Source organism: Lepidochelys olivacea (assembly GCF_965140295.1).
Source record: "Lepidochelys olivacea isolate rLepOli2 genome assembly, chromosome: 14".
NCBI classification, from domain to species: Eukaryota; Metazoa; Chordata; order Testudines; family Cheloniidae; genus Lepidochelys; species Lepidochelys olivacea.
This window is the reverse complement of record NC_140424.1, coordinates 6635475-6641136: the sequence shown is the minus strand read 5'-3', so window position 1 is coordinate 6641136 and position 5662 is coordinate 6635475. Positions and strand designations below refer to the sequence as shown.

The window sequence follows — 5662 nt, the reverse complement described above, 5'->3', positions numbered from 1 at the left end:
TAAATAAACCAATTTTATTTCAACGGAAAAAATATATGCCAAAGGAACATTATATGATTTGAAATTTAAATCAGTTTACAATGTGTTCTAATATTTATTGCTATTATTATTTTCATTGTGCTGTGTTTGTGGAAATGACACGTGACAGTTAAATAAAAGGACATAATCCATGCCCCATAGAGCTTCCATTCTGAGTCTGTGGTTCTGTAATCTGATCAATGTGGGCAGACTATACTGAATGGAGGGTGCGGTCTGCTCAGGAACAGGGATCTAGCTATGCAGATCAGATTGCAGGATCAGGGCCTAATCCTGCAGGCACTTCGGCACAGGAGTAATTTGTCTTACATAAGTACTCCCATTGTCGTCAATCTGATTTCCTGGGTGAATAAAGTTTACTCACATGCTTTAGTGTTTGCAGAACAAGGTCCAAATCTCTCCAGGCCACTTAGCACCTCAATTGTTAAAGGCAGGTAAACCTTTATTTATGTTATTAGTGGATTTTTGTTTCCACCAATTTTGGAATAATCAATCCACACAGGATGTTCATTACATCTCTGCTTTCATCATATTTTTAAAGTTTGGCTTATATTTGATGACAATCACTAGGGATAAAACTATGGAAAACTCTAAAAGACTACAGTGGGTCCAAAAGACTAAATCTTATATGGATTAAGATTTTTTTTTTAAATGACAATATTTTAACAATTGAATGTTAATTTATGTTTGTATTTAAATACTCTGATCATTCACAGGCACCAGAATTTCTTCCTCTACATAAAAAGAAAGTGTATTCCCAGTCTCCATTTTCAATGAGTTTTAGTTAGAAATATTTAAAGGAGGTGTGAAGGTTCCTTATTCCACTAATGCAGGGAGTGCCATAAAATGCAGAAAACATAGCTGAGAAATGGTGAGCGAAAGCAGAAAAATTACTTGTGCCCCAGTTGACTCTTTCTATGCAGGCACAATTTATTTAACTCCATTTTATTTTTGGAAATAAGGAGAAAAAGTGTGTGTGTGAATGACTGAGTGAAGAGGAATCTTGCAAGGATTAAGTGGTAGTTTATGCATAGGGAAGGTAACTATGGATGGCAAGTTCACTAGAACCTTTATTCCCATGTGTAACATGAATATTCTCCTCAGCCAGGATTTTCAGGCTGAGAGGGTTTGAACGGAGAGGGAGAAATTTGATTTTAAATGTTTCATTGAAACAGAGCAAAATGCTTCCTCACAAAAGGTTGTATGCAGTGCAGTTGTAAGCACTGTTGGTTCCAGGACATTAGAGAGACAAGGTGGGTGAAAACAACGAGAAGTCCTTGTGGCACCTTGGAGACTAACAAATTTATTTGGACATAAGCTTTCGTGGGATATAACCCACTTCATCGGATGCATGGAGTGGAAAATACAGTGAGTGGGTATAAATATACAGCACATGGTACCTGCTACTGTATTTTCCACTCCATGCATCCGATGAAGTGGGTTATATTCCACGAAAGCTTATGCCCAAATAAATTTGTTAGTCTCCAAGGTGCCACAAGGACTCCTCATTGTTTTTACTGATACGGACTAACACGGCTACCCCTCTGAAACCTGTGACCATGCAAGGTGGGTGAGGTAATATCACAGAAGTTGGTCCAATAGAAGATACTACCTCACCCACTTTGTCCCCTCACAAAAAGAACATTTAAAACAACAACACAAATCACCCTGCTTTCAAATGACTCTCCAGATGAGTGAGACTGTAGGTCTGCTGGAGGTGCAGGGCTAAAGATTTATCCAACACCCAGTAGCAGAAGAGCAGTTCCTGGTTCTGTCTGTGTGGGTCATTGGAAGCAGGAAAAAATATTGCTGCCTTTTGTTGTGTCTGCCCTTAGACACACGAGTGCACGTGCAGACGAATTGTTCTGGAGTGGGCTGGAAAGCAATCATAGGCTTCTGAGACTTCTGCTCCACGCATGGGTAGGGCAGTCAGACTGTGGTGGGAGGTGCAGGGCCTCTCTCTCACCCGCTCACACACGTGTCACGGGCTGTGCAGCGGGGAAGATTAAACATGGCAGGCAGGCAGCAGCAGGCTGCTCTCTGTACACCAGTGAGTGCACCAATCTTTATTTTGGCTTTATGGGGTGTTTGATTTTACACTGACTTTTCCTGGTGGTGGTGTGCCAGCCTCTTTAAACCTGTTGCATTATAGAACTTATTGGCATGAACTGTGAACCTTTTGTTTTGTATCTGGGAGGGGGCATAATGTGGCCTAGGAGCTAGATATGGCCTGTGTATCTCTGTACAGTAATGTGTTTGCCTCTGCCAGATCTCTGAAGGTGCAGAGGAGGGCAGAGCGGAAGGTGTGGTTATAGCTGATAAACTCACAATGCGTGTGTGGGTAGCGGGGAGGGTAAGGGGAAGGATAGGGGGAGATTCTAGTCCAAGCATATCTCATGGTTGGTGGATATTTTTTTGTGATGATATATGTATGACTGAGGTGGAATCCAGATCTTGCCTTGTAAGACCTGGTTGCACTAGTGTGGGGAGGGGGTGCAGAGAGTGGCTTCTCTCCCATTCCCACACACCTGTTGAGCAGCAGGGCAGGAAACCCACTCAGCACTCAAGAGCTAGGCCCTGCTACTGCAACATCCTGGACACTGCTATTCTACAGAGCTGTAATCTGCTGGTTAGTGAGTGTTGCCAGGTGCCCAGCTCCTTGTACATGTGCTGCAATGTGCAGCAAGATTTGCATATTGTTTCTTCTCAGAGAAGCAGTAAGGTGTGCCCCACTGTACATTCACCTTGGCACTTCATGAGTCAGCCTGACCTGCACTGCTAAAATGACAGAGGATCCTTACATGAGGCCAGTACTGTCATACCCCTGAGCATGGCAGATAGAGCAGATAGAGAGGGCAGGATTTGGCTTTAGGCCTGTCTACACAGGGGACTTATTCTGGAATAAGGTAAGGTGTGAATTCAAAATGCAGTCTGGAATAGATATCCACACTGAGAAGTGTTATGGAATAGCTACTCCAGCCGATTTCTGCTGTAGACAAACTGTTAGTTGTGACCCTTAGGTGTCTGGCCAGTTGTCAGTGCAGCACATGGTGTCATAAAGGATATTTAGGAAAAAAAATCCAGCAACAGAAACCTACTGGGGAAGGATTTCTGTGGTTTGGACCAAATGCTGCAGTCTTTATCCAGGCAAAACCTTAATTGACTCCAGTGAGAGTTTCTCTTGAGTGAGGATATCAGGGTCAGGTCTTGCGATGGTCTGCAGGATTTACCTTATTATTACTTTGCATCTTATCAGTGTGTTCATTCATGTCTCTGGGTGCACATTATTCACTAAGGTCGAGCACCCCATTAAACTTTTCACATTACACAGCAACCACCAGCCCTTGCTCACCATGAGGAAAACCCTCCCCTGCCGTAATGCATAGGTACACAGAAGGTCAGTAATCTCAGCCCCTGTCAAATTTCCAGAGGGAGGGGTACCCAGCTACGGACCTCTCCCCACTGAAAATGCCCTTGCTCCAATCTGGAGGGTGTGAAATAAAGGGCAGTCTGAGCATGGAGGTTGGGCTTGAGGCCCTTTGCAGGTAGTAGGGTTTCATGGGTGGAGATTCCCATAGCATTTTCCTATGGATAGATGATCTCTTCCATTCAAAATGACAGTTTCCCCTTTTCAGACCCTGATACCACCAGCATTTCCATAAGAGGCATTTCGTTTTTTGCACCTTAGAGACTAACACATGTATTTGGGCATAAGCTTTTGTGGGCTAAACCCCACTTCATCAGATGCATGGAGTAAAAAACACAATAAGCAGTATATATATTATAGCACATGAAAAGATGGGAGTTGCATTACCAAGTGGGTGGTCAGTGCTAACGAGGCCAATTCAGTTAAGGTGGAAGTGGCCTATTCTCATCAGTTGACAAGAAGGGGTGAATATCAAGAGAGGGAAAACTACTTTTGTAGTGCTAATGGTGGCCAAGGCAATCAAGGTGGATTTCCGACAGTTGACAAGAAATATGAGTATCAGCAGAGGGAAAATGACTTTTTGTAGTGACTCATCCACTCCCAGTCTTTATTCATGCCTAATTTGATGGTGTCCAGTTTGCAAATTAATTCCAGTTCTGCAGTTTCTCACTGAAGTCTGTTTTTAAAGTTTTTTTGTTGAAGAATGGCCACTTTTAAGACTGTTATTCAGTGTCCAGGGAGATTTGAAGTGCTCTCCTACTGGTTTTTGAATGTTACAATTCTTGATGTCTGATTTGCGTCCATTTATTCTTTTGCATAGAGAATGTCTGGTTTGGCCAATGTACATGGCAGAGGGGCATTGCTGATGCATGATGGCATATATCTCATTGGTAGATGTTCAGGTGAATGAGCCCCTGATGGTATACGGCTGATATGGTTAGGTCCTATGATGGTGTCCCTTGAATAGATATGTGGACAGAGTTGGCAATGGGGTTTGTTGCAGGGATTGGTTTCTGGGTTAGTGGTTTTTCTTGTGTGGTGCGTGGTTGTTGGTGAGTATTTGCTTCAGGTTGGGGGGCTGTCTGTAAATGAGGACTGGCCTGTCTCCCAAGGTCTGTGAGAGTGAGGGATTGTCCTCTCTGCAACATAAGTTTACAGAACAAAACACCACTAACCGTCAGGCCCTAACTAAAACCTCTCCAGCGCATCATCAAGGATCTACAACCTACTCTGAAGGACAATCCCTCACTCTTACAGATCTTGGGAGACAGGCCAGTCCTCCTTCTCTCTGCTCTCTTAGTTCTGGTCTTGTCTACTCTGGTCAGTTGGATGACAGGTTCATTATGACATCAGAAACCAAGAAAGCAACATCTAATGGGGAATTGTAAATCTTTTTATTTTGGGGGGGGGGGGGGCTCAGACATGACATTACTAATATTTCAATGGGAAAAAATTGTAAAACCTCATCTTTCAGGCCTTATTTATATATCATATAGGCTACAAACACAGGGTTTTTTTGCCTTCTGCAAGTTACCCTATGTAACGTCCTTTATCTATAGATACTGTATATGGATGACATTGGATCTAACGAACCAGACAACTACAAGAGAAGGTATTTTATAGTCATGGTTGAAAGAAACAAATTGTATACATGAACTAACTTAACTTGCAGATATAGTGTCTGAGTCTCTGTCTAGCACCTTTAGTAATTTGGACCAGTGCAAAGTGGATGTAAAATGTTACCAAATAAGAATGGTCGTGTTTTTACTCTACTTTGCTCTGGTTTAAATGACTGCATACAGGGCAATAGACAATCTGGCCGATGTGATCAAATGGAATTACTTTAAATCGAGGTGGGGGAAAAAGTTAACTTAGAAAAGAAAAATGTTATAGTGGAAGTCACCAGATGGCACTGTTACAGTTTAACAAGTGTTTTTTTCTTAGCATGTGAGCAAATGTGCAATCTGTTATAGTTTTGTGATGCATGTTCTTTTTGGGGAATCTGTTGCAAATAGTATGTTTACTGTCCACCTTAATCTAAACAGTTAATTCTTGTGGCAGAGTTGCTTCCTGAAAACTGGCTATTGGTGTTGACACTGGGATTTTTGAAAGAGAGGTTTGCTTGCATGGTGTTTGATCACCTTTGTTCCAGGACTGATGTATATAGTATAAATAAAACAAGTCACATTAAGAAAGTGC

General features: G+C 42.3%; 1 protein-coding gene across 5 annotated transcripts in view; it reads left to right on the top strand.

Moving 5' to 3' along the window:
- The first annotated feature begins 1714 nt into the window (after positions 1–1714).
- ARSG (arylsulfatase G) overlaps positions 1715–5662 on the top strand; it is a 91511-nt gene continuing 87563 nt past the window's right edge. Inside the window, exon 1 of one of the 5 annotated variants that reach the window (XM_084648565.1) lies at positions 1715–2086. The gene's annotated coding sequence lies outside the window, so the exon portion shown is untranslated. The remainder of the gene's footprint in view (positions 2087–5662) is intronic. The other 4 variants (XM_084648564.1, XM_084648567.1, XM_084648566.1 and 1 more) reach the window with 4 other exon arrangements.